At 41.0% G+C, this 9,467-nt stretch overlaps 1 non-coding gene across 1 annotated transcript; it reads right to left on the bottom strand.

The window, feature by feature from the left end:
- Positions 1-1,266: 1,266 nt before the first annotated feature.
- Positions 1,267-1,374, bottom strand: LOC112738736 (small nucleolar RNA R71). The gene has a single exon (XR_003169679.1). It is a non-coding gene; the product is annotated as a small nucleolar RNA R71 (small nucleolar RNA).
- Between the last annotated feature and the right edge of the window lie 8,093 nt (positions 1,375-9,467).

Here is a 9,467-nt window from a genome sequence, read left to right as displayed (position 1 = left end):
ATTTTTATATCAAATTTTCGAAAATAACATAATCAATTAATGTTTTGATTCAAAAATTTGAAGTTTGTTACTTGCTTGTTAAGAAAGATTCAAACTTTGAATTCTAGAATCATATCTTGTGATTTCTTGTGAATCAAGTCATTAATTGTGATTTTAAAAATCAAATCTTTTTCAACAACTAATTTCTATCATATCTTTTCAAAAATATCTTCTCATCTTATCTTTTTCAAAAATCTCATTTCAAAATATCTTTTCTAACTTCCTAACTTCTCACCTTTTCAAAATTTGTTTCAACTAACTAACTAACTTTTTGTTTGTTTCTTAACTTTTTCAAAACTACCTAACTAACTTTCTCTCTCTCTAATTTTCGAAAATATCTTCCCTCTTTTTCAAAAATTTCTTTTTAATTAACTAATTATTTTTATTTTTATTTTTGATTTTAAAAAAAATTTCGAAAAATACTAACATTTTTCAAAAACCATTTTCGAAAATCACTAACTCTTTTTCAAAAATAGTTTTCGAAAATTCTCCCTCTCTCATCTCATTCTATTTATTTATTCATCTACTAACATCTCATCTCACATCTCTGCCATCCTCACAGTTGTGTTTCTTCCATTATATTACATTCCTTGCCCCCCCTCTTCTTCTATTCACACAGGGATCCCTATACTGTGGTATAAAGGATCCATATTATTATTATTATTATTTTTCTGTGCCTTCTTCTTTGTTATATGAGCAGGAGCAAGGATAAGAACATTCTTGTGAAAGCAGATCCAGAACCTGAAAGGACTCTGAAAAAGAAAATTAAGAGAAGCTAAAATACAACAATCCAGAGATAACCTTTTAGAAATTTTCAAACAGGAAGAGGAGATGGCAGCCGAAAATAATAATAATGTAAGGAAGATGCTTGGTGACTTTACTGCACCTAATTCCAATTTACATGGAAGAAGCATCTCCATTCTTGCCATTGGAGCAAACAACTTTGAGCTGAAACCTCAATTAGTTTCTCTGATGCAGCAGAACTGCAAGTTTCATGGACTTCCATGTGAAGATCCTTTTTAGTTCTTAATTGAATTCTTGCAGATATGTGATACTGTTAAGACTAATGGAGTAGATCCTGAAGTCTATAGGCTCATGCTTTTCCCTTTTGCTGTAAGAGACAGAGCTAGATTATGGTTGGATTCTCAACCTAAAGACAGCCTGAACTCTTGGGATAAGCTGGTCACGGCTTTCTTAGCCAAGTACTTTCCTCCTCAAAAGCTGAGCAAGCTTAGAGCTGATGTCCAAACCTTCAGACAGAAAGAAGGTGAATCCCTCTATGAAGCTTGGGAAAGATACAAACAATTGACCAAAAAGTGTCCTTCTGACATGCTTTCAGAATGGACCATCCTGGATATATTCTATGATGGTTTATCTGAGCTATCAAAGATGTCACTGGACACTTCTGCAGGTGGATCCATTCACCTAAAGAAAACGCCTGCAGAAGCTCAAGAACTCATTGACATGGTTGCTAATAACCAGTTCATGTACACTTCTGAAAGGAATCCTGTGAGTAATGGGACGCCTATGAAGAAGGGAGTTCTTGAGGTTGATACTCTGAATGCCATATTGGCTCAGAATAAAATATTGACTCAGCATGTCAATATGATCTCTCAGAGTCTGCATGGAATGCAAGCTGCATCCAACAGTACTCAAGAGGCATCTTCTGAAGAAGAAGCTTATGATCTTGAGAACCCTGCAATAGCAGAGGTAAATTACTTAGGTGAACCTTATGGAAACACCTATAACTCAACATGGAGAAATCATCCAAATTTCTCATGGAAGGATCAAAAGCCCCAACAAGGCTTTAATAATGGTGGAAGAAACAGGTTTAGCAATAGCAAGCCTTTTCCATCATCAACTTAGCAACAGATAGAGAACTCTGAACAAAATACTTCTAATTTAGCAAATCTAGTCTCTGATCTATCTAAGGCCACTGTAAGTTTCATGAATGAAACAAGGTCTTCCAATAGAAATCTGGAAGCACAAGTGGGCCAGCTGAGTAAAAGGATCACTGAAATCCCTCCTAGTTCTCTCCCAAGCAATACAGAAGAGAACCCAAAAGGAGAGTGCAAGGCCATTGACATAAGCACCATGGCCGAACCTGTAAGGGAAGGAGAGGACGTGAATCCCAAGGAGGAAGACCCCTGGGACGTCCAGTGGTCAATAAGGAGCTTCCCTCTGAGGAACCAAAGGAATCTGAGACTCATCTAGAGACCATAGAGATTCCATTGAACCTCCTTATGCCCTTCATGAGCTCTGATGAGTATTCCTCTTCTGAAGAGAATGAGGATGTTACTGAAGAGTAAACTGCCAAGTTTCTTGGTGCAATCATGAAGCTAAATGCCAAATTATTTGGCATTGATACTTGGGAAGTTGAACCTCCCTTGTTCATTAATGAACTAAGTGATCTGGATCAACTGACATTGCCTTAGAAGAGACAGGATCCTGGGAAGTTCATAATACCTTGTACCATAGGCACCATGATCTTTAAGGCTCTGTGTGACCTTGGTTCAGGAATAAACCTCATGCCCCTCTCTGTAATAGAGAAACTGGGAATCTATGGGGTGCAAGCTGCTAAAATCTCATTAGAGATGGCAGACAATTCAAGAAAATAGGCATATGGACAAGTAGAGGACGTGTTAGTAAAGGTTGAAGGCCTTTACATCCCTGCTAATTTCATAGTCCTGGATACTGGAAAGGAAGAGGATGAATCCATCATCCTAGGAAGACCTTTCCTGGCCATAGCAAGAGCTGTGATTGATGTTGACAGAGGTGAAATAGTCCTTCAATGGAATGAGGACTCCCTTGTGTTTAAAACTCAAGGATCTCCCTCTGCAACCATGGAGAGGAAGCAGAAAAAGCTTCTCTCAAAACAGAGTCAACCAGAGCCCCCACAGTCAAACTCTAAGTTTGGTGTTGGGAGGCCACAACCAAACTCTAAGTTTGGTGTTGAACTCCCATATCCAAACTCTAAGTTTGGTGTTGGAGAGTTTCAACAAAGCTCTGCACATCTGTGAGGCTCCATGAGAGCCCACTGTCAAGCTATTGACATTAAAGAAGCGCTTGTTGGGAGGCAACCCAATATTTATTTATCTAACTATATTCTTCTTAGTTATATGTCTTTATAGGTTCATGATCATGTGGAGTCACAAAATAAATATAAAAATTGAAAATGGAATCAAAAACAGCAGAAGAAAAATCACACCCTAGAGGAGCATCTGTCTGGCGTTCAGCGCCAGAACAGAGCATGGTGCTGGCGCTGAATGCCCAAAATGGGCAGCTTCTGGGCGCTGAACGCCAGAACAGGCATGGTTCTGGCGTTCAACGCCAGAAATGGCACACAAATGGGCGCTGAACGCCCAAAATGGCCACCAACCTGGCGCTGAACGCCCAGAGTTGGGTACAAAGGCATTTTTACATGCCTAATGGGTGCAGGGATGTAAATCCTTGAACACCTCAGGATCTGTGGACCCCACAGGATCCACTCAGGATCTGTGGACCCCACAGGATCCCCACCTACCTCCACTCACTTCTTCTCACCACTCTCTTTCACACAACCCCATAAACACTCTTCCCCAAAAACCCTTCACCAATCACCTCAAACTCTCTTCCCCATCACCTCTTCACCACTCACATCCATCCACTCTTCCCCATAAACCTACCTCATAAACTTCACCTACCTTCAAAATTCAAAACCAATTTCCCACCCAAACCCACCCATATGGCCGAACCTTAACCCCCCTCCCTTCCCTATATAAAGACCTCCATTCTTCATCAAATTCACACAACACACCCCTCTACACTCCTCTTGGCCGAAACCACATCTCCCTCTCCCTCTCCATATTTCTTCTTCTTCTTCTTCTATTCTTTTGTTTATTGCTCGAGGGCGAGCAATATTCTAAGTTTGGTGTGGTAAAAGCATAGCTTTTTTGTTTTTCCATTACCATTGATGGCACCCAAGACCGGAGAATCCTCTAGAAGAGGGAAAGGGAAGACAAAAGCTTCCACATCCGAGTCATGGGAGATGGAAAGATTCATCTCCAAAGCCCATCAAGACCACTTCTATGATGTTGTGGCCAAGAAGAAGGTGATCCCTGAGGTCCCTTTCAAACTCAAAAGAAATGAGTATCCGGAGATCCGACATGAAATTCAAAGAAGAGGTTGGGAAGTTCTAACAAATCCCATCCAACAAGTTGGCATCCTAATGGTTCAAGAGTTCTATGCTAATGCATGGATCACCAAGAACCATGATCAAAGTAAGAACCCGGATCCAAAGAACTATGTTACAATGGTTCGGGGAAAATACTTAGATTTTAGTCCGGAGAATGTGAGGTTGGCGTTCAACTTGCCAAACATGGAAGAGAACGCACGCCCCTACACAAGGAGAGTCAACTTTGATCAAAGGTTGGACCAAGTCCTTATGGACATATGTGTAGAAGGAGCTCAATGGAAGGTTGACTCCAAAGGCAAGCCGGTTCAACTAAGAAGATTGGACCTCAAGCCTATAGCTAGAGGATGGTTGGAGTTCATTCAATGCTCAATCATTCCCACTAGCAACCGGTCTGAAGTTACTATAGACCGAGCCATCATGATACATAGCATCATGATTGGAGAAGAGGTGGAAGTTCATGAGATTATACCTCAAGAACTCTACAAGGTGGCTGACAAGTCCTCCACTATGGCAAGGTTAGCCTTCCCTTACCTTATTTGCCATCTATGTTACTCAGCTGGAGCTTTCATAGAAAGAGACATTCCTATTAAGGAAGAGAAGCCCATCACTAAGAAAAAGATGGAGCAAGCAAGAGAGCCCATTCATGGAGCTCAAAAGGCGCAGGAAGCTCATCACCATGAGATCCCGGAGATGCCTGGTGCACGAAATTGTGATCTCCAGGCTCGAACAAATCCTGGTAATGGCTCCAAAGCTTGGTGCTCTGATCTTAATTCATGATTGTCACAACTTCGATACAACTAACCAGCAAGTGCACTGGGTCGTCCAAGTAATACCTTACGTGAGTAAGGGTCGAATCCCACGGAGATTGTTGGTATGAAGCAAGCTATGGTCACCTTGTAAATCTCAGTCAGGCAGATATAAAGTGATAATGGTGTTTTCGAATATTATATAATAAAGTAGGGATAGAGATACTTATGTAATTCATTGGTAGGAATTTCAGATAAGCGAATGGAGATGCTTTTCGTTCCTCTGAACCTCTGCTTTCCTGCTATCTTCATCCAATCAGTCTCATTCCTTTCCATGGCTGGCTTTATGTGATACATCACCACTGTCAATGGCTACTTTCGGTCATCTCACGGGAAAATGATCCAATGCCCTGTCACGGCACGGCTAATCGTCTGGAGGCATCACCCTTGTCAATGGCTTCATCTTATCCTCTCAGTGAATAATATGCTCACGCACCCTGTCACGGCATGGCTATTCATCTGTCGGTTCTCGATCATGCTGGAATAGGATTTACTATCCTTTTGCGTCTGTCACTAACGCCCTGCAATCGCGAGTTAGGAGCTCGTCACAGTCATTCAATCATTGAATCCTACTTGGAATACCACAGACAAGGTTTAGACTTTCCGGATTCTCTTGAATGCCGCCATCATTCTAGCTTACGCCACGAAGATTCTGGTTAGGAGATCTAAGAGATACTCATTCTAGCTTAATTCATGTAGAACAGAAGTGTTTGTCAGGCACGCGTTCATAAGGGGGAAGGATGATGAGCGTCACACATAATCATCACCTTCATCACGTTCTTGGGTGCGAATGGATATCTTAGAAGCGAAATAAGAAGAATTGAATAGAAAACAGTAGTACTTTGCATTAATCTTTGAGGAACAGCAGAGCTCCACACCTTAATCTATGGAGTGTAGAAACTCTACCGTTGAAAATACATAAGTGAAAGGTCCAGGCATGGCCGAGATGGCCAGCCCCCTAAACGAGATCACAGGATCAAAATACAATCCAGGATGCCTAATACAATAGTAAGAGGTCCTATTTATAATAAACTAGCTACTAGGGTTTACATGAGTAAGTAATTGATGCATAAATCCACTTCCTGGGCCCACTTGGTGTATGTTTGGGCTGAGCTGAAGTGTAGCACGTGCAGAGGCCATTTGTGGAGTTGAACGCCAGTTTCTATGCCAGTTTGGGCGTTCAACTCTGGTTTTGGATCCTTTTCTGGCGCTGGACGCCAGATTTGGGCAGAAGGCTGGTGTTGAACGCCAGTTTACGTCGTCAATTCTTGGCCAAAGTATGGACTATTATATATTTCTGGAAAGCCCTGGATGTCTACTTTCCAACGCAATTGGAAGCGCGCCATTTCGAGTTCTGTAGCTCCAGAAAATCCACTTTGAGTGCAGGGAGGTCAGAATCCAACAGCATCAGCAGTCCTTTTTCAACCTCTGAATCTGATTTCTGCTCAAGTCCCTCAATTTCAGCCAGAAAATACCTGAAATCACAGAAAAACACACAAACTCATAGTAAAGTCCAGAAATGTGAATTTAACATAAAAACTAAGGAAAACATCCCTAAAAGTAACTAGATCCTACTAAAAACATACTAAAAACAATGTAAAAAAGCGTATAAATTATCCGCTCATCACAACACCAAACTTAAATTGTTGCTTGTCCCCAAGCAACTGAAAATCAAATAGGATAAAAAGAAGAGAATATACTATAAATTCCAAACTATCAATGAAACATAGCTTCAATCATATGAGCGGGACTTATAGCTTTTTGCCTCTTGAATAGTTTTGGCATCTCACTTTATCCATTGAGGTTCAGAATGATTGGCGTCTATTGGAACTTCAGATTTCGAATAGTGTTATTGACTCTCCTAGTTCAGTATGATGATTCTTGAACACAGCTTCTTTATGAGTCTTGGCCGTGGCCCTAAGCACTTTGTTTTCCAGTATTACCACCGGATACATAAATGCCACAGACACGTAATTGGGTGAACCTTTTTAGATTGTGACTCAGCTTTGCTAAAGTCTCCAATTAGAGGTGTCCAGGGTTCTTAAGCACACTCTTTGTTTTTGCTTTGGACCTTGACTTTAACCGCTCAGTCTCAAGGTTTCACTTGACACCTACACGCCACAAGCACATGGTTAGGGACAGCTTGGTTTAGCCGCTTAGACCAGGATTTTATTCCTTTAGGCCCTCCTATCCACTGATGCTCAAAGCCTTGGGATCCTTTTTATTTGCCCTTGCCTTTTGGTTTTAAGGGTTATTGGCTTTTTCTGCTTGCTTTTTCTTTTTCTTTCTATATTTTTTTTTTCGCCTTTTTTTTTCTGCAAGCTTTGTTCTTTGCTGCTTTTTCTTGCTTCAAGAATCATTTTTATGATTTTTCAGATTATCAAATAACATGTCTCCTAGTCATCATTCTTTCAAGAGCCAACATATTTAACATTCTTAAACAACAACTTCAAAAGACATATGCACTGTTCACGCATACATTCAGAAAACAAGAAGCATTGTCACCACATCAATATAATTAAACTAAGTTCAAGGATAAATTCGAAACTCATGTACTTCTTGTTCTTTTGAATTAAAACATTTTTCATTTAAGAGAGGTGATGGATTCATAGGATATTCATAACTTTAAGACATAGTTACTAACTACTAATGATCATGTAATAAAGACACAAACATATATAAGCACATAACATATAAAAACAAAAAACAGAAGAAATAAGAGCAAGGAATGAATCCACCTTAGTGATGATGGCGTTTCAATGATGTTCTTGAGCTCTTCTATGTCTTTTCCTTGCCTTTTGTTGCTCCTCCTTCATTGCTTTTAGATCTTCTCTGATTTCATGAAGGATGATGGAGTGCTCTTGATGTTCCACCCTTAGTTGCTTCCAATAATTGTGTGGAAGAAAATGTATCCCCTGAGGTATCTCAGGGATCTCTTGATTTGTAGTCAAATGTTCTACCACTGAGCTATAGACCCTTGATGGAAGCTTTTGTCTTCCCTTTCCTCTTTCTAGAGGTTTCTCTGGCCTTAGGTGCCATCAATGGTTATGGAAAAAACAAAAAAAGCTATGCTTTTACCACACCAAACTTAGAATGTTGCTCGCCCTCGAGCAAAAGAAGAAAGAATAGAAGAATAAGAAGAAGATATGGAGGAGATGGAGGGAGATGTGTATTCGGCCATATGGGTGGGATTGGGTGGGGAAGAGATGTTGAATTTTGAAGGAAAGTGGGTGTTTGGATGTGAGTGGTAAAGGGTTAATAGGGAAGAGTGTTTATTGAGAATAGAGGATGATTGAGAAGAGAGAAGAGAGTGAGTGGAGGTAGGTGGGGATCCTGTGGGGTCCACAGATCCTGAGGTGATCCTCTGAGGTCCACAGATCTTGAGGTGTCAAGGAATTTACATCCCTGCACCAATTTAGGCATGCAAAAATGCCCTTGCACACAACTCTGGGCGTTCAGCGCCAGGTTGGTGCCCATTTTGGGCGTTCAATGCCCAATTGCTGCCATTTCTGGTGTTGAACGCCATAACCATGCTTGTTCTGGGCGTTCAGCGCCAGGATGCTCCCATTCTGGGCGTTCAGCGCCAGAACTATGCTCTGTTCTGGCGTTTGAACGCCAGACAGATGCTCCTCCAGGGTGTGATTTTTCTTCTGCTGTTTTTGATTCCGTTTTCAATTTTTATATTTATTTTGTGACTCCACATGATCATGAACCTAAGAAAACACGAAAAACAATAAAAATAAGAATTAGATAAACATTGGGTTGCCTCCCAACAAGCGCTTCATTAATGTCAATAGCTTGACAGTGGGCTCTCATGGAGCCTCACAGATGTGCAGAGCTTTGTTGAAACTCTCCAACACCAAACTTAGAGTTTGGATATGGGAGTTCAACACCAAACTTAGAGTTTGGTTGTGGCCTCCCAACACCAAACTTAGAGTTTGACTGTGGGGGCTCTGGTTGACTCTGCTTTGAGAGAAGCTTTTCAAGCTTCCTCTCCATGGTTGCAGAGGGAGATCCTTGAGTTTTGAATACAAGGGAGTTCTCATTCCATTGAAGGACTATTTCACCTCTGTCAACATCAATCACAGCTCTTGCTGTGGCCAGGAAAGGTCTTCCTAGGATGATGGATTCATCCTCTTCCTTTCCAGTATCCAGGACTATGAAATCAGTAGGTATGTAAAGGCCCTCAACCTTTACTAATACATCTTCTACTTGTCCATAAGCCTGTCTTCTTGAGCTGTCTGCCATCTCTAGTGAGATTTTAGCAGCTTGCACCCCATAGATTCCCAGTTTCTCTATTACAGAGAGGGGCATGAGGTTTATACCTGAACCAAGGTCACACAGAGCTTTAAAAATCATGGTGCCTATGGTACAAGGTAATATGAACTTTCCAGGATCCTGTCTCTTCTGAGGCAATGTCAGTTGATCCAGATCACTTAGTTCATTGA

Source organism: Arachis hypogaea, chromosome 13 (assembly GCF_003086295.3).
Source record: "Arachis hypogaea cultivar Tifrunner chromosome 13, arahy.Tifrunner.gnm2.J5K5, whole genome shotgun sequence".
Classification (NCBI taxonomy): Eukaryota; Viridiplantae; Streptophyta; class Magnoliopsida; order Fabales; family Fabaceae; genus Arachis; species Arachis hypogaea.
Note: the sequence above shows the minus strand (reverse complement) of the source record. Positions and strands in the feature narration are given on the sequence as shown.